The following is a 26,917-nucleotide window of genomic DNA, read 5'->3' as shown; positions in this document are numbered from 1 at the left end:
CGCGATCACAGAAGCGACAATGTTATTTCGCATGTTCGATTAAGCAATGGAAAATGCTACACATTGCACATCATAAGCGGAGGTGCTATATTCTTGTTGGGAACACTACAACAGTGGGTAAAACGTCCCCAACGACCTGTCAGAAGTGGCTTACAAGAGGAAGAAAAAAGAATAAAACCTATCGCAGGATTTGCCTGCGACCTCTTTCTCTAACGACACCTCAAGAATAAAGATCATATTTTTGCCAAACACGTAATAACCGTGTCCGGCAAAAGAAGTCTTTTTTCAGTTACCAAATCACCAAATTACCGTATTTTAGCGTATATAACGACCCCCTTTTCGATCAAAAATGACCAAAGTCCAATTAAGGGGGTCGTTATACAAGGGTAGTAACTTTTCCTTTCTAGCTTTATGGATTAACGGTCGTGTTTAGCTCAGTTTAGTGTTTTTAATCCGAGTACAGTTTATTTGAGTAATTTTCAACTTGTCTGTGTGTATTGTTCTCCCCGTGTTATCCAGAAACCTACGCTTGCTTCTTTTTTCAATGACTTTTCTCACTGACTGATGTCATTCCACGGTTCCAAACGTCAGACGGTAGTGACGTCTGGATACTTAAAAAAAATCGTTGTGCCCTTTAAGAAGGTATAACGAACAGGTCGTTTTGTTGAAATAAAAGGATGGATGGATAAGACAAGGATGAATCTGTGGTTTAAAAATGTTTGGAACAAGAGACCTGGAGCTCTTATGAAAAATCAGCAATGCTAGTACTGGATGCATTTAGAGGTCATCTACCAGCCGAAGTTAAACAATTTGTTGCTCAAGCAAAACGTTTCTGGAAGTCATTCCTGGAGGTCTAACCAGTCAGCTGTAACCACAATCGTTTAAGGGTATGATAGGAGAAGAATGGAGTAAGTGGATAAAAGGGGCTGATTCGAATCTGACTCCTTCAAGAAGAATAAGAAAAATTTACCATTCCAGCGATCTGACAATTGGTCATTACTGCATAGTCAGCAAAGCAATTGTCGTCAAATCCTTTCAAAAATGCGAAATCAGTAACAATCTTGATGAACAATCTGAGGATCATGCAATTAATGAAGATAGTGATGACAATGAAAATGTGTTTGAAAACACCAGTGAGGACCAGTGAGGATATGAAAAAGTATTTGGAACTGTCATTTTCAAAAAATAAATGTCAAGAAATAAAATATTTTTTTCCAAAAATCTTGAATAATTCATCTAGGGGGTCGTTATACACGCTAAAATACGGTAGTCAGCAAACTTGTAGTTTTTTAACAATTCTTATTACGCAGTAAAATTAAGTTGGTAATATGTGGCAATTTTCAAATTTCCTTTGCTATAAAATATTGAAGTTTGCCTCAGTCGAATGGAAAGGTGAGTGGGGCCCAGAGAAAGCAATTATTTGTCATTGGAATTAACATTTCCACCCCTATTGCAAGAGTTAGTGGTATCCTTATGAGTGCAACAAAAGCGGCAATTACAGTACAGTAGTCCTCCATCCGAAATCCAAATCCGGCCGCGCCCTACCAGGCACACGGTGCAAAAGGTGGAAGTGTAGCACCTTGTGCCCATAAATCGAATCAAATACTCGTTACAGATTGCAACCATATTGGCCGACTGCTTGCCTGCCTGGTTGCCTATCGGCCGACCGGGCAAAGACAAGTGGCTAGCCCCGGGAGTGGCGGTTTCCTACATTTAAGTACTTCCTGCATCGTCTAGGGTAGGATGCGCGTTTGCTCAGCACCTCAGGATTTGTTTCACGAGTTTTTTGTTCGTATTTTTCCTGCTGGCACTCAGAAGTTCCCCCCGGTTCGCGTTGGTAGTGATGGTGGAACTACTACGACCAATTATGCCGATGGAAAAGTGCTTCGGGTGGTAGTGTACGTGCCGCGCTGCACGTTAAACAGTGGGAGTAAAAGTTAACTGTGCATACATTAGCCCTTGTTTCGTACCGTACATGGCCCGCATTTGCTCTGCGCCCCACCCGGGAGGTTCTTCTTTTAGCAGGTGAAGTTGCGCAAGTTTTCGGCGTTTCAGCTGCTCACGGTAAACACGCTCATGGGGTGCGAAATCGAGAGACGAACTTCCTTTTCCAGGGCACGCTAACGACATCCAGCTGTGCGAGGTGAGTCCTGCTGACACGGAGTTGAACCGACGGACACTTCTGGGTGTCTCTGTCGTCGAAACAACACCCTGCATGGTGCCCGAGTGCCGTCTCACAATGGTGGTCTATCTGCTGCGTGGTCGCGCGGCTGTGTGAGCAAAAGTTTATTAAAACAATGTAAAGTTGCACAAATTTATCCCGTACACCATCGGACTTAGTTAGGACGACACTGTTCTATGTTGTGTGTGTGTGTGTGCGTGTGAATGTGTCGCACGATCAAGTTAGCGAACTTGCCCGTAACGTCCGCACCCGGTGGTGGTGGTATAGATCGAATCGTCGCGATAGTGTCGCCCGGTGCCTGACATGGTGGGTTCGGGTTTTCCCACCGCTGTCGAGGTTGGCAAACCGGAAGTTGGGAAGTTGCGGCTTGGGGAAAGCTTTTGGTAAGTTAAAATGGTCACAGGCCGCAAGAGTTAAGCTTGACAGGAGTGCAAGAAATTGACCTCAACAGTGAGGATAGCAAAAGCAAGATTGGAGATAGGGGAAGCATGTTGTACGTTCCCTTGGTAGGAAAAAGCTCACGGGTCAGCGGTTACAGAACGCAGTCGCCGGTGGACAGGGTTACGGGGTGACGGGTGCGGGTAAGTAATTAAAGTCTTGATTTCGCATTAAAATGCTTCGCACTGTGTCGTGGCCCGAACGGTGCAATGAGTTTGTTCGGTGCCGGTGTGAACTTGTCACTTCCTCTACCCTAGTTCCGTTTCTTGATAGTTTCCCTAAGCGTCGCTTGGTTTGCTCACCAATTTTAAATGAATATCCCCGTTAGATTAAAGAATGTCGCGGCACGGAACCGAAAGTCGAGAAAGAGTCGTGATAGTTTAGTTTTTAGTTGTCATTCCCCCCCCCCCCCCCCATAGACGTTCTGCACGTACCGCACCAGAGTGTGCCGCAATAAATGAACACCGGTGGCCTAACGTTGTACACGTAGAAGGAAACCGATGTCGTTGAAGTGGTTCCTCTAGAGGACAACGTGATGCGATGCGGGGCTATATAGTTTAAAGTGTAATTTCACCAAAAAAGCAGGTCACATATTTGAGCAGCCGACGGTGCATCGCGACCTTTACTAGCCCGTGGAATGGCAGCTAACATACGCTGGACGTATGATAGCTTTATGCGGTACGTGGAAGACACTTCTGAAAGCGTTTGATGATAGGGCACAAGTGTTCGTGTTTGGAATGTGTTACACGTTTATGCTAGTAAAAAGGATGGTGAAGAAGGTCGAATAGTCGACAGCGTAGAGAAGGGAGAGGCACCAGGGTCAGATAAGCGTCCGGGTATGCGTCGAGTTGCATGTTGCGATGTCATAAAGTCACGATTTAGAATAAAAATTTTCGTAAGTTAAACAAGTTTTCATCCTTTAACTTTTGCAGTTTATAGCCGGAATAGATCGTGAGTAAAATAGGTTTTTGGTAGGTTAGCGGTGGTTTGTTTGGATGTGACGAACTTATGTCACAGCAAGGCTTTGATGAGTTTAGTAAAAGTTGGCCATTTTATACGTTCCTTGGGAATCCATATAAAAATTCCATATTCAGACAGATAGCGGTCTTCCTTGTACTAGAGCGTTCTGTCTCATCGAATAAAATGGCATATGATTGGGGCATGCTAATACTTTAACGGGAATCACATAGTTAGTGCATATAATCTCAGTTATTTTCGATTGATTGCGAAGTAAGGATAACGCAATCCTCCCCATCGATATAATAATTAATTCCACAAGCAATACAGGAAAGGACCAGGGTACAGCGAACAGGACCTGATTGAATCATCTAATCGATACCGAACGCGCTCCATTTGTCACGATGCTTATCATTATGACGTAATTATTATGCATTCCTCCCTGATTGATAGCAACTGTTTCGTTTCTCGTGCATAAACTGCGTGCGTAAACGAAATTATGCCAAACAGTGGTAAACGTGGCGCTGGGTTTCCGTCTCGTTTGTGGAAAATCGAAACCGAAATACAATCATCTCACGGCTCGTCTACCGCACCCATATTTAGACGATGATTGCGGGTGTGCCTTGTTGTGTGTGTGTGTGTGTATGCATTATGCAGTGCGATCCTTTCATCGTTCAAGAAGCCCACCCAATGTCCCAATGGGGGTTCGGTTTGGGGAGGAAGGGCTGGATTAGGTCAAACTCGGATGATTGTCGATGTGAGCGTGCAGTTTTTAATGCACTTTACAAACTATGCAAACGTTACCCGATTCTGGTGGGGGGGGGTTTCATCCTCTGACGAGCCAACAATTGATAGAGGTGACAGTGGAGACGACTAGGATCGTTAGTTTGTTGTGAAGAAGGAACATTGTGTGTTGGCAGACGGCAGATGGATACAATTGCAAGAAAGGCACGCCAGCATTCCCGAGTCCTCGGAGTCCTCGCTGACAAGTTTTTCCGACTGAAACGGTTTGCCCTCAGCAGCAACTCCCCGGTGCACGATATGGTCGTCAGCATAAACCGGCAAACGGAAATTTGGAAAGTTGTGTGCGAAGCAAAGAAATAGAAGCATGTGCAAGTATGTGTGTGTGTGAGTGTTATGAGACACACTGATTTCGGGTTGGCAGGATCTTTTACGTTGCTCACAGGCAAATGCTTGCTGGAAGAATATCAAATTATCTATCGTTGGAGACCAACTCAAGATGGTACCACAAAATGGTGGACGGTAAATGGGATAGTCGTCATAGGACTTCGGATGCTTGGGGAATAACGCTGATGGAAATAAACCAACGATGACAGGACAATGCGATAGGGAGGAGCCCAGCGATGTTTGGATGCAGTCTGGAAATGGAAAACAAATAAATTCGTTCGTCCGTTTATTTTCGCTCTCCTATCGCTGGATGGATGGCAGTGGGTCGAGGCAATGGGTCGGAATGTGAATGTGAGGCCGAAAGCACCAAAAATGGTCGATCTTGAAGCTGTGAAAAACTATTCGAGCGGATGCGGAAAGCGCTTCGTTCTGTACGGCGTTCATTCTAAACGAGGATTAAGAGTGATCCTGTTCATTGTGTATATTATGCATTGGTTTGTGTGCGCAATAAGGTGCAGGAGCACAGTTGCATTGCGTCCCCTTTTTTTTCAGCTGTACTTGCACCGTATAAGCTTGCACCGGTTGTGTCTCCAGCGTGTACCTCGCCGGTTCTCGAACGTGGTCCATTCTAGCCGGAAGAACTGTACCGTTCTTTGTATTGCTTTGCAATCGTTCATCGTCATTGTTGGCGTTTGGTAAAAGATCAGCTTCGGACCGAAGTGAATGCTGGCGCTATCCTATTTCGCATGGTCAAGAAAGGAAGGCAAGAAGATTCGTACTGAAACAATGACTTGTTGGTCGCACCGGCGAACGTTCGCCTCATGTTGCATATAATGTGTTCCGTACGTGCACTATTTATATGCTTTTTGAATGGGACTTTGTTGCTGATTGTTCGTCGGGCTAGGGTGTTTTTGGTTGCTTGCGGGTTGTCCGAAGTTTTCCCCGCACGTTCCTTTCATGAAGAATTTCGAGCAAGAAACATTCTTTGGTTTAATTTGGCTACCGTTTGAGTGGGAGAAAAATGTTCTAAATGTACATTCAGCAAATTAGAAAATTTATTTCTTCAACATTCTCGCACTCCCCTCCTTCCCTATCCGAGTGGGTAGAAAGAGGGAAACCTTGTGGTACCTGTCTGTACGAAGCAACAGCGTTGCAGAACAACCTCACAGCAAAACGGAGGCAATGGTAGCATCTCATCTGCTCGCGCTATGCACTTGCGACGAAGCGATGTGCAGTAGAGGGTCGAAATTTGGTTGCAACCCAGTGTACGAAAATCAGACCGAAGGCGGCCGACAACAATAGCAATAAAAGTCCCAAAAACAGGAAGCAACCAAGCCGAGTGCTGACGAAATTGCTTTAAACCGGAACGATTAATTTAACCTGATTCTGGGAATATGTATTTTTTTCCTGGCTGTGAATATATATATAGCCGACACTATCCTACGGGATACGGGGTGGGTGGTATGATGCAGGAAAGCGCGCGCCCAGATTCATCTTCCCAAGCGCAACGACCGAATTTCCGGAAGCCGGATAAATTGATGGTAGCCATTTTTTAATTTCCCAATTACTTTCACTCCGATTGCTGGCTTGCTGTGAAGCTGCATTGTGAAGATATCGTACTAGTTCCGACGAACCAGATAAGCTCACATTGCTTCTAGTTGTGTCTTGTGCCGTTAAACAGTACATTTCATTGTCCTGTTTGAATGAATTGGTTTGATATTGTACTTATCTAAAATATGAATGAATTAATGTGTACAATTGCATTGGCACTACGTTTAGCTAGCAGGAAGCATAAATCTGTCACACCAAACGTCACACTAAAAATAATGCTTACTTTCTTTTAAAATGAAATCATAAATAAATCTTATCTCACAACAAGCTGTATTGCATAAGTTACCACATTATGTGGTTTCGTCGAGTAAGATATTAGTATGTCGAAATGATGTGTCTCTATTATGAAGAAATATTGTTAATATTGGCAAAATATTGTTAAAACACCAACCAGAAGCGTGTTTTTTTCAATGTTCCAATTTTTTGAGATGCTCAAGTTACGTAAAAGTAAACCAGTGATGTCTAAGAATTGTTGCTTTAAGTGATTTTCTTGCGGGTTCTTGCCGCTTTGAAAGTAAGAAAAGTCCTTTGGATTGGATCATACTCATTTTACTGTGATATGAGATCGATTTTGGTTTATTTGGTCAAGGACCTTGGTGTATGGCTCGACGACAAATTGTCTTTTGAGCCACACATCAATTCTGTCCTCGAGAGGGCCAATAAAATATTGGGCCTCATCACCCGCGTGGCTTCTGAGGTCCGTGATCCGTTGTGCTTGAGGGCGTTGTACTGCTGCTGGGTTCGACCCATCTTAGATTATGCCTGCGTTGTTTGGTCTCCTGTCGGTGTCACCGCAATGGATAGATTGGAGAGGGTACAGCGGAAGTTTACTCGAATCGCCATTCGGCGGTTCTTAAACAACCCCAGTGCTGCTTCCCCTCCTTATCCTGTGCGGTGTCAATTGTTAGGTCTGGCCGGGCTAAAAGAGCGCCATGGTCATGCGCGCGTGCTATTTATTGCCAACATCCTTTTATCCAACATCGACTCCCCTAACCTTCTAGCGGCTATTCCCCTTTATATCCCATCCTACCGCTTGCGCTTACGTCCACCCCTCTTCATCCCTTTGCGACGCACGCGATTCTCCCAAAGTGATCCTTGGGTTCGTGCGCTATCTGAATTCAATTCCGTGGGTGATTTGTTTGACCACAGTGTATCGTTCGCTACTTTCCGTTCCCGTGTTCTGTCTACTTCTTCCTAATGTGTCTTGTCTCCGCAATCCTATTTTCTTGTCGTTATTTTTGTTTGTAATCAAAGACGTCATTGTACAGCCCTTGAGGCAAGCAATAAGAAATAAATAAATAATAAATAATAAATAATTTGTATAGCAGACGAAATTTTAAATACCCCTTTAGAGGTCAGATTAAATGAACAAGTAGTATGTTTCACAAAAATGCTTTAAAGTATTTTTAAGTTGATATACTGATTAAGTAATTTGTCATGAGATCTGGTCTTGAAAATGAATCTCATGATGTCATCAGGAAAGTATGTTAATAAATGTTGGAATCTTGTTTTCATGTACCTTAGATGAAAGTGTTCTTATTTGCTTTTTTATTCACAACAAATGACTAGGTCGCATTACTTTTTCCTAATGGTAACTTAATCGTTGTAACAATCAACAACGACTGTAACAAATCTCATTAATTTAGAAACATTTTCTTACCAGAATAGTAAAAGAGCACCATATCCGTGCTTAACTTTGTGTTTCTGTTTATTATAAAAATTATCCTGGTGTTCGAATTTTTATATTAATATTACCCTATATCTTATAAAATTTATTAGTAGCAAAGTTTTATCAGTTTTTTTGCAATTTGTGTATGATTTAAAATTACTCATTTATGTTATACATGTGTAGTAAACTTGAATATTTAATCAAAACAAAAATTATTGTAAGGAACCTTTTTGAACTTTTCATTTAAATTAACATTAAAAATTTAATTTTCAATTACAATATTACGTGCGATAAACAGCGTCGTAATGATCGAATATTAATTTCTTTATATTACTAACCTTCCGTGTTAGTTCTGTTCGAATTGTGCCTGTCTGAACATGCTTCACCTGTCGATACGGCCAGGCCGTTCTAACGAAACAAAAAAAAAAAACATGCTTCACCCATCACACCCATTATCAGTAGATTTTGTTCTGTGAGCATTCGTATTGACTGAAATGCGGCTAGAGGTAATACGCTTTCCCTATTCCAAACGAACAATTACTATGATGAGAGTAGCATGCAGAACAGTAGCAATGGGAAATGTTTTGCATTCATACATTAAGTCATCTATTCATCATCTTCCACTGGCCCCATTTTATGCCGTCGTATGACTTGTTCTTGGATGTATTAAGGCGTATTCAGGAAACATAATAGACGCGTTATCGTTGCAAAACGACTGAGCACCAGAGGAGAAGGCGCGTTTTTGAAGATTCTTCGCTTAACAAATGCAGAAAGTTTTCAAAGCAACCTCGGACGTTTCTTGATATTTTTTGCATTTGTTTATTCGTCCCGGTTGGTGGGAGTCCTTGGAGCGCGGAGGTTCTCGCGATCAAACTGTGTTGTGAGCCGATTTAAAATTCGAGGACGATTCCCGAAGGGTGTTGTGGGTCCCCGGGTGGGCTGATACTGAACGGAACTCTCATTCGTTTATTTGTTGATGCTTCCCTGCATCTGCCTTGGTTGGTGCTGCTTCTATGCAGGGGATGCGTAGCCTTGAGTGTTTCTCGAATGGAAGATACTCGATATATGTAGGTGTGTGCCGTTTTCCCTATTGTGCAATATACCTTTATCTGTTCAGTGTCAAAAGCGAGAGCATACTCATCGCAAGAGGTCCATGACCACCATGCACAGTGTAGCATAAATGGTACCAGGGATAGAACAAAATGCCTGAGTAAAAAAAAAATAAAACAAACAAACAAGAACACAAATGTTGCCTATTCAAGAATCAAGAATAACAACGGTAGGAAAAGGAGGAAACGGGGAGAAAACGGGGGTTGACTTGGGTGTTCCCGAATTCGCCTCTTTGCGTAAAAATGCAAAAGTAGAAGTAGAGTTTTTTGTAAGCGGTCTTCTCAATGAAAGGGTGTCGTTCTTTCTCCGGCGCTCTCTCGAAGTGACGGGACCTGGGTGGACATATTTTGCGAGTTACAATTTTTCGAATATGGAACATGTGTATTTTTTGTGTCCCGCTTCGTTTTATATGTAAGCATGTGTCCAAAGCCGGCAAACGAGCCAACTGTAAACGATGAATGAAAGAAAGAAGAGTGATGAAGGCATTCCAGCGAAGGCATGCCCTCAGAATGGAATTCCTGATGTGAAATCCTTCACACGATTCGTCGCGTCCTTTTTCGTACTACGGTGGTTTTGGCGGAGTTGGGTGGCGCCAACAATGTTGATGCGCGGGAGTTGGCCCTGTCAAGTTTTCCTACCCATGGTGTGCTGCGCAACCTTCACGGTGAACCATTGTTGCTCCTGCTGTTGCGCTGTTATTGGTTCCATTTCATTCTGTTTGTGCTCTGCCCGTTTTGGCCAGCTTTTTTTAGCTAGTTTACTAGACGAGCGACCTTCCGTTTCGGTTCCACGATGTCTGCTTATGACGGGTAAATTAGTATCATCTTTCTTCCGGTGTTGAACGACGTTCTGACGACGTGGAGGAAGTTATAACACAAACAAAACTCCGCTGTTGGCAGTGGATCTACAAGGGGAGAATTGGATTCTGTAGTATCTTTTTTATTGCGCTGTCCGTTGTCCCGCGTGGAGCTTTTGCAGCGCTCCGTGCTGTAGTGGGTTTCCGCAGCGTGCGCTCGCAATACGGACGGTTGATGCCATTTTTCATCAATTAATTACAAATTTATCATCATTCATCGACAGCTGGTGTTGGGAGCTGAAGCAATGGGGGCGGATGTTGTGCAATTTCAACCACGAGTGCGCCTGTGTTGTTTGCCAGCTTGGCGAACCGGCGACGCTACGGGGAGCAAACGCTTGTTTGGGCAAACGTGCGAAGCAAGGAAATCGAAATGAGCGGGTGTGGGTGCAGAAATATGAATCCTTTCAGCATGATTTGCTCCCAGTTTGTGTGATCCGAGGAATGTACGGTTTGTATTTCTTTCCAATGGGTTCGTAAACACGACCTTCGGCAGGGGAGTGTGTGTTATACGAGACGCGGTTCGGTGGGATACTACGGAGTACAGGGTGGTAGTAATCATGATGGTGATGGTGATGATGATGGTGATTATGACTCTTTCTCTCGCACTGCCCTTCCATCCGCATGATCAGGTTTGTTCTGGTGTGGTCGGATGGATGGAAGTTTGTTGAATTTAGGCACGTTGAAGTTCTTGTACGCTGGTGCGGTGGGCTATCATCCCTGCAAAGAGATAAGGGACGAATTAATCAATAGTTATAATTAATGGGGTGTGTACAGAAGTTCAAGCGCCCTGAGAGCCTCATCAGAAAAGTAGCCTCCAGGTATGTATGTTTGTGCGTACGTATGTAGTGTGTGCTCGGGAATATGTAATTTACGGATAATCTGAAGCTATAATTTCGGCAGGTGGTAATGAGTTTTCGGTGCGCGTTGCGAGCATACCGCTTCATTGATGGCATTTATTTACCCCATGACCTTAATTGTGCCACGTGCATCAGATAGACGATGACATTCAGTCCATGGAACACGGTTTACGTGAGTAATTTGATATTGTTCTCTGTCGGAGAGCTAGAAGCGGTAACTCTGGGTTGGAAATGTTTGGCTTGAAACTGTACTAGGTTGGGGTTGCTCGACGCTGCAACAAATGATTATTATTTTCGGTATTACAATTGAAATAATTTCAATTCCATAACGTATAGTGATTGAAGGATGTGTAACTCAACTTCACGTTCAGAAAAATCTATTAACAGGGTCAATCGATAGTAGTAATGAGCAGCGACAGAAAAGCATACAAAACGGTGCAACTCTTTGTTTTGAAGTTGGGATACAATCACAAGCATGCAGTCCTGTAGACACATGTTTTTTTTTTCAAAAATTGACAGCTTAATTTATAGCACAGCATTATGGCATAAAAGCTACGAATACTTGAAAAGACCTCTTATTCTAATTTGATGCAGTAAATTTGTGTTGGGTTTTGTTAATATTTCTTGTTGAAAAGTCGCTCTAAATACTGAATAAATTACGAGCAAAGAAGGAAGTATAAACTATGTTGCTCCAGGATCTCACGTATGTGTTAATTCAAGATACGTGGATTTTGCGCTGTGATGTTTGTTATGATAGTTCATTTAGCGGACTGCCTTAATAGAAAACGACACGAAGTTTCATGTTTCTTTAAAGCCGTCTAAAACCGACATCCTCTGGTCTATTCTATTTCCGGTGTTTAGCTGATGCTAAAACTGCTGTGCCACATATAAATTAATTACATATAAAAAAACAGCTTGACATATCAATTGAATGACTTTAGAATGGCCAAAGAATGCTTAATCGTATCACGCTTAACATTTTAATCATTTCAGCTAATCAGCTATCATTTCAGCTAATTTTAATCAGCTTTATACATGTTGAAAGCTCTGCCCGAAATTGATGATTTTTTGTATGCAGTGAGCACGTGAGAAAATTTTCTCACTATAGGCACCTTACTCATTTTCTTTCATTCGATTCGAGCGTCATCTAGCGGCGGTTATTAGTTAAGACACATGCAGTTTTAGCCGTTATAGCATCATCGCTCGCTTAGCTATAATTTTTGTCTGGAAATTACAGTAGCTTTGCGAGCTTTCGTAGCGAGTGGAATTTTAGCACAAGGGGACACATTCTATATGACGAAAGCATCCCTCTTTCCCTCGAAAAAGCTTGATTATACTACCGTTAGCATGGACACACTTGTGCTGCAATTTTCCGATTTAAGCTGTGGGTTTTTCCAAGGAAAATTGTACCACAGTTGTTTTCTAGTTGCAAATATATTGTTGCAAAGGAACTTCTACCATTTAACGGTTTACCACAGTATTGTAAAGCTATTCAAATTGTAAGTACTTCGAACAAAAATCTGTTATTTCTTCAACAGTGTTCTTCTAAACAACGTGGTAAAATTGTTTGTACAGGCAGCCCCGAGATACGCTATTATAGCGGACCACTATAACCCGGGAAAAATTCGGGTAAGTCGAATCCTGGTGCAATTTCGTTTATACCTCAAAGTCACAGAGTCGACTTCCTTCTCTGCATTTAATTTATGCAACGGTTGAGGCGATTTTTAGAAAGAATACATTAAAATAAGTTAAAAAAAAATGTTTTATGTGACAAAAAAATGGTATTTTCGACCAATTTTTCACCATTTTGCTTAAATTTTTGTGCTATAAACTAGATCAGTTGTCAAACTTCCAAAAACCGCGTATCTCCCAATTCGCGTATAAGAGGAACCGCGTATCTCGGGAACTGCCTGTATTTTATATTTTAATTGAAATTAATAAATGATTTTGCTTTGGTTCATTGTATGCTCCTTACTTTCTACTTTTTTCGTTTTCTCTTGTAAGTGTCTTTGTTTATGATCAATCGTTAGAATCCATTTTTGAGAAAGTCATATATTTTCTTTTCTAAAATTGCAACCTTACACTTTCAACAAATGAGATTCCATTTTCAACAAATTAAAATAATATAAAATGATTGGAAGAATACGTGTTGCAGTTTACGCACAGAAAATAATAATGCTCGTGATAGCAAACGTGATACTGATAAGGCCAATACTTTTTTTTAAATAATTAATATTTGTAATTGCAGAAGATAGGTGAATTGTGATGATATCTTAAAATTGATTATTCAGATATTGTACTGGAATTGTATCGTCATATTTGGCAGCGCATTTAGTTGCGATTCGGATAAAAAATCGTTAGTTACTGTTGAGGATGGTGACGATTTACATTCATCGAGTTGATAGAATTCTGCACGTAAAATAACATAAGCTTAACAATTAGACTAATTTGTGTAACTTTTCTTTTTAGATGATCTGTATCTATGAAAATAGGGCGTAAGGCGAGACAATGTCAGGTAAGCTAAAAAAATTATATTTGTATAAATATATATTATTATAATCCCTTTATTAATTATATTATTATTAAAGGGAGAAATAATTTTTTATACTCAATTGTGAACCAACCTTAAGAAATAGAATTCCAGCGAATCCGTTAATTTACCGCACAACACAAGACACGGTATATCACGGTAACAATAGGTCATTGCAGTCTCGTGTCATGTGTGATATAAAGAAACATGACAATAGTGCGTAAAAAAACAACATACCCAGCCCCGACCCACGGGTTCATGGTTTCCGTTGGCGCACTGGAGGAAGATAAATGTTTTCGGTTGGTCATTTTTTATCCTTTTCAAATCAAAGCTTCCGGGATCCGTTGCGGTTAGAATTTGTTGCGCTAAAGGCAAGATGGATAATGAGGATTTCGAGGATATTGTGGATTGAGGGAGTGATACTACCGAACCCATCGCAAAAAAAGTGCGCTGAAGCCCGTTCCATACGTTGACCATCAAGGTGGTCGATGTGTGAAGCCGAGAGATAAGGATTAATCTTATTTAAAACCGTCTTGCTTTCGGCTCACCGTATTTCATCCCCAATTGCTGGTGCTTTGAAAGAATTTTTTTATGGTATCGTGGTCCAACGCTCCAATACAATGGCCAACGTAGTGGAGCGCAGGGCCGCTATGTAGCTAGGGTTTGGAAAGGGAGAAGAAAAAAAAATACATCCAAGCCGAATGTTATAATTTCCCTATTTCCCACCTGCCTGCGGTCGCGGTAGCGCTTACCGGGCGATGGTAGTGAAATGGTGCTAGCGAGTGGCCAGTTGGCTGTCATCCTGTTCTGGTTTTGGGTTTATGGAGCGAGGAAAATCTTCGAAAATTTATTGCAAACCATCGTCCGTCGTTTCACTGGTAGGGGTTTCCCGGTCACACTTTATGCGGGCGCTCGTAGTGGTTGTGTGCGCACCGTACGCGGTAAAGGTGTTGGTGTGCGCTGGCGAACCGCTACTTTGTGGCAATTTTCTTCCGATTGCGGATTATTGAGCCGTTCCGGAAATGGTTTCGAACCACCGATCAACGGGTCGGGCGCCTGAAGAATGGTAGATCTGGTGCGAGGAGACATTCGATGAGTGAAACTAACCGTTAGTCTACCGGTTGAATCTATTGAGTCTGCACTTTTTCTTAGCATGTGCTCCAATTTTCGACTATATCTTGTTGTTTTTTTTGTCTCACTCCCGGACGTCATCGTTCGGTTTAAAGCCAGCAGCTGCTGCTAGTGGTGACGGTTTCTGCATGTTGGTTTTTCTTTTTGTGTGTTGTGTTTTTCGCCCGTAGCTTTCCAATGAAACATGTTCGCTGTTTGGTGCAGTTTTGATAGGAATATAACAGACTGCTGTGACTGTGCTTTTTCCGTTTTCCCCCCATGTACTTTCCCGTGGTAAGTCAGTATCTAACGGAGCGCATATCGAATAAAGGAAGTGTTTGTGGCGAAACAAATTTATCTTCTTTTTCTCGGAACACATTTCCGTTTCCTCGCACGTGGGAGGAAAATCGGAAGAGGGTTGGAAGCCGAGTTTCGCCCCTGTTTTCTCCGTATCCGCATCGTCCGCACGTCTGACAAATTTATGTCTTCGATCCGTGAAGCTTTCGGATTAGTGCATGGATTAATCATAGATTAGTCAAGTGCTCCGGAACATCTGTGGCTTTTTTTATTGCTATCGAGCACTGAGCGTCGGTGTTGTGGCTGTTAGGGAAGTGCCGCCACATGGGAATGGGTGAGTTTTATGTTTAAAAGTGGAATAGTTCCAGCAGCAATGCTCGATCTTTATGGAGCATTATTTGAGATACGATCAGCAACGATGGAGCAGAACAACGTTTGCTGAGCGAAATGGTTAAGTCAGTAACATCTTCGAACGTGTTTATTGTACCTCAAACGTGCGGATTCATTCAACTGCATCACTTGGAATTATCTTTGTTAAGATTAGAATTTTAAACATTGATTTTCTCATTTATTTCAATCAAAACAAAACAATTCAAGACACTGTGGCACGTCATGGCTTGTCGAACTAGCGATAGAGATTTCAACTGACTTTTGACGTTTTTATCAATTTTAACGTTAGAGAACCCTTATATAACCCCAATGATATGAAAACGTTTAAAATATTAGACCCTAATATTATCAATAAGAGTTCATTGATAGAGAATTTTGTGTAAGTATTTTTGGACCATTCGTGCTGCAGCAGTCGTTCATCATTTTACATTATGTGTAAGATATGATGATATGATTTGAGCAGCGTGGGGCGGCCCGGTGGCATGATGGTAGCGGAGCCGGTCTTCACACGAACGGCCCGGACCAAAATCCCATCCGGACCAATCCGGCTACGTGGTTAAAATAAGTTGATACGGCCAGGCCGTTCTAATGAAACAAAAAAAAATATGAGCAGCGTCCTTGAGGGTTGGGGCCAGTATCAAAGCACGGAAACCCCCTTGAGATGCTTTGGAATTCCATCGTCCTTAAAAAAACAATGTTCCTTGTAAATTTTACCGAGATGGAACTTTGAGATTTCGGTTGTTCCAGTTTCCGTAACGTTATAGCAGGACAGTACCACAGCCCATACGTCAATTTGGTCCAAACCTAGTGTCGACACAATTCAACCGACTTGCTGGACTAAATACTTGTAGGATTCTCTCATCGTAACAGGTGGGCTGATAATTTTTTGGCCTAACACATTTATCGCGCTTAAAGTTTTATATCCATATCATATTTCGTTTGTACTAACCTTCAAACGAATTCTGTCCAAATTTGACAGCACTCGGGCCATAACCTAATGAGCTAGAGCATTTTGTGTGACGCAACTTTTGTCTTTTGCGTAATCATGGAAAAGAAGGAATTTCGCGTGATGATAAAATATTAGTTTTTGAAGGGGAAAAACACAGTTGAAGCCAAAAATTGGTTTGATGAAGAGTCTTTGGACACTGCTCTACCAAAATCAACCATCAAATATTGGTATGCTAAATTTAAATGTGGTGAAATGAGCACTGAAGATGGTGAACACAGTGGACGCCCAAAAGAGGTGGTTACTGACGAAGACATTAAAAAACATCACAAAAATAATAAAAACAACCGTAATGTGAAGCTGATCGAGAAAGCTGACACCCTAAAGATGTCTAAGGAACGTGTTGGACATATCGTTCACGAGTATTTGGGTATGAGAAAGCTCTGTGCAAAATGGCTGCCGCGCGAGCTCACATTTGAACAAAAACAACAACGAGTTGATGATTCGGTGCAGTGTTTGGAGCTGTTTAAGCGAAATAAATCCGAGTTTTTGGGTCAGTATGTTACCATGGATGAGTGTTGGCTTCTCTACTTCACTCAAAAGTCCAGTAGACAGTCATCCGAGTGGACAGGACGCGATGAACCTGCTCCAAAGCGGGGGAAAACGCAACACTCAATTGGTAAGGTTATGGCGTCAATTTTTTGGTATTCGCAAGGAATAATCTTCATCGACTATCTTGAGAAAGTAAAGACCATTAATTGCGACTACTATATCAAGTTATTGGAGCGTTTGAAGGACGTAATCGCCAAAAAACCGCCACATTTGAAGAAAAAAAAGTTTTGTTTCATCAAGGCAACGCACCGTGCCACAAATCAGTGAAAACAATAGCAAAAATTCATGAATTAGGCTACGGATTGCTTCGCCACCCATCGTATTTCGTAGATCTGGCTCCCAGTGACAATTTCCATTCCTCAGATTACAAAAGGATGGTCGCTGGGAAAAAAATCTTTTTTTGTAATTAAAATTAATCCTTTTGAATTTGTACTGCACTACAGGGGAGACACAAATATTCATAATTTCTACAAGACCAACTGTGAATCGAATGGTAGTTTTTATTTCCACACATGACAGTTTTAAATAACTCTAACGAAATAATTATGCTTTGCACTATGATGCAACATGTCGGACAAAAAGCTGCAGCCTACATAGTATGCGGAAATGACTAACAAAACATTCGACCAAATCATCTGCATAACTACATCAATAATCCGTAATGCATTAAAACAGCAGCAGCACGAGTTAATGTTGCATCAAAAAAGAAAAACAAAACCAAAAAAAACAATGAGCCTGCCACAAATTGTGGTGTACGCAGCGCGCGAATGCTTCCACGCGTATTGATTGGTCGTGAAAATGTTCATCATCGTCGATGCAACATAGCGCACTGGCGCTACACGTTCGGATGATTCCTTGCTCGCATTTGACACATCTATTAGCTCATGAAGGCGGTACAAGAGGATCAACTCTACGTGTGTGTGCGTATGTAAAAGGCCTAACCTAATGGTTGCTGCAATATATTCAAAATTTATTAATTTGTTGGTTATGCCTTATTGCGGTACCGGACCGAAGAGGTGGCTGTACGGCCTTGAGGTCGAGTGCGCTTCGCTTAACCGGTGTGAGCAATGTTGTCCAAATTTGCCCATTGGTTTTTGCAACCGACGTGCATGTAGCTTTATTTGCCCAAAAATACATTGAACCCATTTCCGCAGTCGTTTGTTGTTGCGTGTACGTGTGCGATTCGGTAAGGTGCATGCAGGTTCGATCGGGAGAACAGACTTTTGGAGAGGGCCGTGTTGGGTTTGCTAGGCCATCGAATGGGATGGATATTTTTGGCTTAATAATAATGGGCACCATTTGTATTCTAATCACCTGCTAGCTCCCCAATGCTAAGGTTTCACTGGATGTGGCGTAATGTGTACTAGATTTCCGAATGGGGGAAAGCGTTTGCCCTGTAACGAAGCTGGAGCGGAAGGGATGTTGTATAGAGCGTAATTTTCACCCGAATCTCGCTGATACTGCTCTCGCTGTGATCATAATGCGACCCAAGGTACACGATTCAGACAGGGCGTTTGTTTCATTCTACCGTGGTCCCCCGTGATGGGTATCACATAGACTGGAAATCTCAACTCAACTTGTACAGCCAGTCACGGCACCGCCGGTATCTGCTCGATATGATACGATCTTTCGATGATACCTTTTTCTCATCATTTCTCATCGCACGGTAAACCAAATCCTAACCTCGTGATGCATCGTAATGGTCTGCTATGCGTACAGTGTGTGCTAAACACACGCAGAAACACTGTTTTCCCGATCTCGTGGGACTGTGATGGTACATTTATTATTTGTTTTATGTGCAATGAGGATTAGATTAATTTGTGCTCATTTATCATAGCGTGTGGGAGTTACGCGCGAGTGCCTGTGTGTGTGTGTGTATGATTGTTTTTTTTTTTCATTTGTCGGAAGCAATCACCACACGCCCCCCGGTACGAGATGTCGTTTACGGTGGGATGGATGTGATGTGAGATGTTCAAATTGCTCCCCGTAGGATATTTTTTCTCCATAAAATCGTTTCGGCAGCATCGTGGATATGGGTGGATAAAGGTTGTGGAGATGAATTATAGAGTGGCTGTGCGGTGTTACTTTAATGGCTGTATCATCTGTTAATATCAATTACAGCTCAATGAAAAGAAGATCACTAAATTGTACCTCTCGGTGGGGAGTGAACCAGGGAGTGAGAAAAATCCAATATTACCCCGTGTTTGGATAAGAAAAGCAATTGCGCTACGCGTTAGTGAAACGAGTACCATGAATCGCCCATTAAAACCAGTCCATGTTGGTACGTTTAAATAATTTTTAATCCAATTGCCGCACTTTTAATCGATTGAATTTTCAAAAGAAAAGTAAAGGCCCACGTACGTTCCTGTAACTATTCGTTTACGGGTACGACACATGTGAGCACAGAAAAAGAGCGAAGGATGAATAGCTCATAAAGTCAAGTTGTGAAAATCAATTTCCCGCGATGCGTTTCAAATGGATAATTGAATTGAATTGGTAACGGCACCGCAATGGTGCAGCTCGTGCTGCTGCAGGGACACGTTACCGTTCGTACCAGTGACCGGTGGATCACCGCGCTGGCATTGCGCTACTAGCCGCGCTTAACATGTCAGTGGGTGATTCTGACACTCTACTCCTCCAACACGGGCAGCGCGGCGGGTTTTTACGGTTATTTATATTTTATGAATGCCGCCCATCCAACGGATCCCACGGTGTGTTACGGTTGTAGCACCAAAAACAGAATAGATCCCTCGCCGATTGTTGGTATCGAAAATGGCAGATGGCAGCAGGATCCGAAACCGTGGCGGGACGCCCCAGCCGCACTTTCGGAAGCGCTCGGATAAAAAGCAACGAAAATAAGTAAAAATAATGGCCGCGAAGGTGATGGACTGGTGAAAAGCCAGCAGCCAAACATCGAACTGGGTAAATGGCAAAAGTTGGACAACGGACCATTGCACACGGGAACCGGTGCCGGTGCGCCCGTCTGGTTCGGTGCTTCGGAACAGCGGCTTGAACGGCTTGGCCGTTCCATAGTAAAACTTTACCATTTGCTGCGACGGAGCTCGCTCTCCTCGCCCACCGAGTACCGATCGCGCCAGATTTCGGTCAGGATTTTTACCATATTTTTCTGCTCTACCCTGTATATGAAAACCCCGGTACCGAGGGATACATTTGTGCTGCCCGAATTCGCGCGAGACGCGACACAAACATAAGCAAACGTGATCCGAGGTTTTTCCACTGAAAATTGCTGCATTAATTATGATATGGCATCGTAAAATTTTTGGACTATAAAATTTTGCGGCTCCAAATGCCCCCACCACGGGGAACGGGAGGGCCACGGCGCTTATCCGCCCGGGTGTATTTCACCTTCGCCAATTGCAGTCTTACCTGCCATTATTGTGCCCAGCAATATCGCGCTAGATGGCATAGAAACACACCGATTCACGTGGTGAAGCGAGGCCAACACTCCGGTGCTGCTGTTGCTGTGGTTCGTTTGTCAGCAGGGTGGTTGTGGCCGTGTTTTGCCGCGCAGGGGACGACTCACACTGGAAGACTATGCAGAAATAATAGAACCCCGTGTGCTGGGATGGAACCCCTGCACACGGGTGGCACACAAGATGATTAACTGCGGTCGTAAAACTGTTCCAAAAAGTATCTATAAAAAAGGATTAAAGCATGCGAATGAGCGAAAGAGAACATTCTACACTGTCATTATGCGGTGGGGCGGCAAGGTATGAAGTTTGTAGCACTTTAAATCTATTGTTTGTGCGATGTGGTTTGGCTTTTCGAAGCCCAACGTATTCTAATCTGTTGGGGCTTTCGGTCATCTTTCAGAGTTATGAGACTGCAGCTAGTGGATGGGGAAAAATAGCTTATCAACCTGGGTGGAAAAAACAGCTTCAGGTGACCGTAGGATTATTGATAGGTTGCATTGTATGCAGAATGATGGGGCGTAAAAACTGGAATATAAAGAAAAGAATTTTATGTAGCGCTACAGCAGTTTTATAATTAATGTAGGCATCAATGCAATATTAACAAGGGAGTATTCATGTACGGTAAGTATTGAAACGTGGTACATATTCTTATGAAGCATTTAGAAGATTTTTTGTATGAAGCACCTCTTATTATGTTCTGTAAGCTCTTCATTGCTTAAACATCACTGTGGATTTCCTTTTTTTCCCTAATTCTTACATAACCGCGATTTAAACCCATTTTGTTTCATTTTAATTCGAGGGGAGATATACAATCATGAATGCTTTGGGTTTCAGGAATATCTAAGAAAAAAAATATATAAGAGTTCAAATCAATATAGCTACAAATAATGAAGTTGTAACCGAAACGGTTGATACATCGTCATACTAAATTTCAAATCGTTTTTTCTGAAAAAAATTGTTTCGAACATTTATTAAAAGGCAGTGAGTACCGCAAACTCTTTTTTTTTTCACAGCATTCACAGCAGAGTTTTTAAATGAAAATGTTACGCTTTCTTAAATATGTATCAAATAGCAACACTGCTTAATACTGACTACACGATCTTTTTTTCGAACGTATTTAGGATCGTTTCGGATTGATTTTTTCTGCAATGAGTGATTTTTTGTTGCTTATTTACGGCATTGATAATAGCAATATTTAATTCAAAATAATGCCATGCTGTGGAAAGCTTAATGGCCCAAATAAAAACCATGGAAAGTATTCCTTCGGGTCAAATATGACAGTAATTATCCAATTTACTGATTTACTCATTCGCTGATGTTCCGGTTTTTGTTGATATTGATCTATCGAATGAGCTGAAAGCTCCGAATGAATGAATGATGCATTTGCTCTGCATTTCGTGTATGTATGAGTGTGTGTCTGTGTCGGGTTTTTTTTGTTAAATAAAAACAAACCACGCAGGAGAACATTATAATGTGCGTATTAAACGGATAATTAAATCGAATGATAGTAGTACCTAATTTGTTTATAGACGCTCACTGAAGTACGGCGTGGAAAGGGAAAATAGTGTTTGATTCATTTTGCTTCTTTTTTATCGCAAATGTTTGCAAAGATAAACCAATAATGTTTCGATTTTGTGGTTTTTTGTGTTGTGGTTTTAAATGTTATTTTAAATAACGTTTTAAGCTTCTCATTTGTTACTGTATGCTCGTTTCATTTGATGAATTGTATTGTAACAATGTAGTTCTTGCATACTTATATGCAATGTACAGTACTATCTCTAGATACGAGTTTAATTCGAGCCGTTACGTGGATCGTATCTCAAAGCATTTTTTTTGCATTAAAATCATGGAAATATCATGAATTCGTGCACATTCTGTTTAAATAAGAAAAATGTATTTATGAGGTGAGTTTATATGTTTATGTAGTATGTACTCCTGGTGCCTCCTCAGATGCTAGATACTGTGGCTGTATATCGACGAGTTCGGGTTCCAATTCTTGGAAGGTCTTTTAAGCGCAGGTCAAAGCTTCTTTCTTTGTTGGTGGTTTTTTGTACCACAACATATTTTTTGTAACACACAACCAAGCCTGATTATTAGGAGCCGAATCATTAAACCGATCTTAAAACACTCATATACTCTGCATTCGAGACAATGTACATTGTTGTAGCATTGTGAAATATAAAAAACTCATTGTGTCTCTTGTGAATGAACTAAAACAAAAAAAAAAACAAACAAAAACACTTTGATGCATTCTTTGAGCACCTAGGTGTCATGCACGATCTGAAATTCGAGCGCAGATGTGGTGATATGAAAATTTATGTTTCCATTCTATGTCATAATTCGCACACTGTTCGAAGCCCGGCTTTCGATTGGGGATTTCAGCGACAAACACATTCAATCGGAGGAAGCCACACACGGGACGGAACGAGGCCAATGAATTTCCAATCGAAATCAATCGGAAAAACAGATTCCAACACAAAAACGCTTCCGGTCAGGGAAGGGCCTGTTCTCTACCCAATGGTAAAAAGAAGGGACGAAATGGGAACGCGCCAGCATGGAAAAGTATCCCTTTTTTATGTGCTGTTATTATTGATATTTCAAGCATCTTGTTTTCAGCACAATAACGACAAAGAGCTCGTCAGTCGACACAGTTTCTGATTTGATTGTATGTACGTGTACGCGCGTGTGTGTGTGCATGCATGCGTGTGGAAGGATGGCAGAACATCGAATGGACGTTTTTGTTGGGCATGAAACACGCAACAAATATTTGTATAATTTCCGCTTTTTTCCGCAATCGAAAGGAGTGCACGGATTGTACCATAATATGTGTTTCTTTTCTGTACAGCCGGAAACCAACGATCGTCGATCAATCGCGGGATCGTTTGATCACGGCATATTGTATCATTGTGGGTATCTGCTTATACCTTCGGTGTCGTCTTTTCTCGCGAAACCGGTCAAAGTGAATGACGATGTTTGGTTATGTAAGTGTGCATCTGTTTGATTTATTTTTACCAAGGGTTGGTGGTATGTTGCATGTTGGAACCAAAAAAATAACAGGAAGGGGGACTGTTTCTACTTTGTGGCCAAAAAGAAATAAATAAAACACAAACCACCATAGGGTTAAGGGATGAGGGATGAATGTCGTAAAATCGTACTGAGATGCGAACTTACACATTCTACAGGAACATAAAAATATGTTTCAAAAACTGTCGGGTTCGTTTTTGTGCCTCGGCTCATGACAACAAGAGCAAAAAAAAAATCTTGTTGATCCCAGCGATGTTTGCAATGTATTTTCTTTCATCGGTAAGGAAAGAAAGCAATCGAATAAGCCAAACGAAAACAGCGTGCATGGATCCGTGCCAGGGGTTGTTACGGGAGGAGCACTGGCAAAGCGTGTTGTAATGGAGCAACGATGGAATAGATAAACATGTTTTGCATAAGAACCATGAAAATGAGGAAGCATGAAGGAGCGAATTTTCGAGTGTCGTATGTCGCATTGAATTATGATGCTTTCGCCGCATTTCGTACTGAACCATGCGACGACAAAAAAAAAAACGGTTCAATCCTTCGTGCATTAGTGGACTTGTCCGTGGGTTGTAACATTTGAAAGAATTGGGCTTTGCTGTGTTATTGCACATTGTTGAGCTGTGTGCTTGAAAAGCGACACAATCTGATCACAATGCTGCACATCTCTAAACAAAACTTATTCCACGTGCAGTGCTGCAAGCAAAGCAGGTGCAGGATAAAAATCTGCAACGTGCAAACTGTGTTGCTGTAGTGTGTAACATTTTTTGAAAATGGAATTATTTTGTAGGTTTCAGTCGTAGTGTACGGTAAAACGATCGCATGTGCAGAACAAGAAGTGTGCACTAACGGTGTCAAGAAAAAGCTAAACAAACGATCAAATCCGCAGGATGGATGAGCATATGTGATTTGAATGTGGGAAATCTTTTTTTCCGCCACTTCGCCAACCGTACCACGCCCCTTCCGTAAATGATATCCTTTGGTTGGGGCACTGGATGGAGCCAGCCGTAGGATGTGGGGCGGCGAAAAGTGTATGTCGTATCATAAAGAATTTTTTTCCGCCACAGTGTAGGCGAGAGCTGTACGTTTGCGGGGTACCGTTCGTCGTTTTGTTGATGTACCCCAGAGCATAATGTAACAATTTTGTGCGGATCTATCATGCAAACATTTCACGAAATTGGATTAAAACAGATACGCAAACAACAAATAAAATATGTAAATTCAGCCCGCCTTCTACTGGGACTAGGTTTCGTGTGTACTCTCTGGCGGCGGTTCACGGTGTAGGAGGATTTTCGAGGCTTTGCAGATTTTACAAAGACGAATGGTTTCACTCGATGGGTACCCATTTGTCGTGTTCTTGCTGCAGAATGGAATGGTTTGTTGAGGCGGTTTTGATTTTGACACTTGAAGGATGCTGAATCAAAAGCGTCCTCGAAATGAAGTGGCTTTCGGCAAAGTTATTGTACGACTCACAATAAAATACTTTTTTTTATGTAATCTATAGAGCATTTCAGTAAAACTTTACAGTAGAGATACTTAATTTTAAGCATAATATTGAATTACTAACATTAATAAAAGTTAATATAAAAAATATAAACACTATTTCCGTGTAGCAAAATATCTTTTGTAAAAGCAGTTCGCTACTTTTGGAAATTTATGCAGTTACAGGCTCATCTGCTGGATTTTAATGTTGTAGCCATTCCGAAAAATCATCACTTTTCAGTCCCAGAAAGCACCTGTTGTGCGTAACCGTCCGTAGTACATGACCGAGTCAAGCGGTGTTTTTTAAATGCTGTATATTATTTCGATCGCAAACGACGCAATGTGTGTTATAAATAAGTGATGCTTTAGTTGCAAAAGAATGAAGGATTAAACTGCACAGATGAACGTGCACCTCGTACCAAGAACGTGTATTTTACCGGAGGAATAATGGCAACACATTTTCTCCATCGTTAGTTAAGCAAAAGTACGATATTTCGTTCATGACTATCGGACTGGTCGCTTAATTACTGTAGCATGTACAGACAACTTTCTTTTTTTCCATCTCCCCCTGTATAATAGCAATCACTTTCTATGCTTCGTTAGCATCATTTGAATCGTCTTGGAAGCGATTCGAGTTTGACCGGGCATGCAGCAAGTGCAGAAATGCAATGTAAAATACCATAGTAGTACGAAGCGAACCGGCAGTTATTCATGCAACGATGATTTTTGCCTCCCCGGTTCCTTGGGACCGCGGGCAACTATAAAACCCGGTGCTGCCTGGTGTATGCATACGTTCCATTACGCGCAACCATGGGGGAAAGTAATGTTGCGGATGTAAGAAGAGAAGTCTAAAGGAATTGTACAAAAACTGTGAGGACACGCTTTGGTATAGTGGAATAAATTGCACTCGTTGCGACGGGTTTTGCAATGCGACGCGTACACTAACGAACGAACGATTATAATAAGTTCCATGGGGACATATTTTGCATTGGATAAGAAACGAGCAGATTGCAAACACACGCACACACACACACGTACACACATGCGCATACAAAAACACTAACTAACCGAAAAGGTGAAAAAATTCTATTACTAGAAGACGCCTTAAACCAGGTAGGGAAATGTGTAATTTATGAGTGAATGCATAGCATTTTGTTTTATAACCATTTGCACTACATGCGGAAATGAATTTTAATCCTTTCGGTTGTAAGGAACGGCAACAGGGTATGGATTGAATACGGCGTTTGAACTTCCATTGCATTGCTTGCTGTTCTCGAATGATTGCTGTGAAGGATGAAGTTGGTTGTTTTTATTAAGTTGTATGATTTGACGTTTATTTCGAATAAATGTCACGCTTTTTGTACATTATTTGACATTTTTGTTTGAATTTTTTTACATATTTTTAATTAATCCAGATTAAAGTTGATATTTGTTTATTCTTTTTATATATTTTGAATTACCACTGGGCCGTTGTGAAGAGATATAAAAATTTAATATAATTTCTTTCGAACCCAAATGCATTCCGATTATTGGAGCTTTTTCTATTGAGCTTTTTTTGCTTAATTTTGGTGTTTTCATAGCCCTAATGGACATCAACCTAATGGATGGGTGCAAGCGCCCAGCACAATCCAGTGAAATGATAATAAATAACGTGAAGTAATTCTATTGAAGTGTGTAGAGTGTAACCATGCAATATCGTGACATGATTTTAATAATCGAGTAGCATCTGCTATTGTTTACTAACCAAACAGCCAGGTGGATAAATGGTGGAACAAACTACGATATGTTGTCTAAGAAAATAATGATAATGTATAATTCATGAACATGAACGGGTTAGTGTGTGAAAAGTTTGTGAAAAGCGAAAAAACTTGCCTATGGAATATGTTTTTATATGTGGAGTAAAAATATTTAGCATCATATAGCAAATAATATCTGCATGAACGTATGAGCTCTAGTCTTCCATCCCGCTAGAACCGTTCATCGTGAAAAGTTGTTAGAGAGTACGATCTAGTTTCAAGGCACTTGTCATGCTTCTCAAACTAAGGCGTTACAGGGATGTGCTCATCATCTTACAGGATGTTTGTACACATCGACGTATATTTTCCATTAGACTGATTAAAATGATAGGATATCAGAAGGTATTGCTCCGCACGATTCACGTTGATTGTTTCGTCTCACGTGGCGCATGGTTCCGTTCCTGTTTTTTTTTTGTTTTTAGTCGGCAAACACTTTCCGTACAAGCAGTTGAGCATGACGGCTCACGGTATTATTATTACATTCGTTT

At 41.5% G+C, this 26,917-nt stretch overlaps 1 protein-coding gene across 1 annotated transcript in view; it reads left to right on the top strand.

Moving 5' to 3' along the window:
- The window catches only part of LOC128305486 (tyrosine-protein phosphatase Lar), a 201,212-nt gene that overhangs the window by 22,880 nt on the left and 151,415 nt on the right, over positions 1-26,917 (top strand). Inside the window, exon 3 of the mRNA XM_053042957.1 lies at positions 13,278-13,323. The gene's annotated coding sequence lies outside the window, so the exon portion shown is untranslated. The remainder of the gene's footprint in view (positions 1-13,277; positions 13,324-26,917) is intronic.

The sequence above is a fragment of the Anopheles moucheti genome, chromosome 3 (assembly GCF_943734755.1).
Source record: "Anopheles moucheti chromosome 3, idAnoMoucSN_F20_07, whole genome shotgun sequence".
NCBI classification, from domain to species: Eukaryota; Metazoa; Arthropoda; class Insecta; order Diptera; family Culicidae; genus Anopheles; species Anopheles moucheti.
Note: the sequence above shows the minus strand (reverse complement) of the source record. Positions and strands in the feature narration are given on the sequence as shown.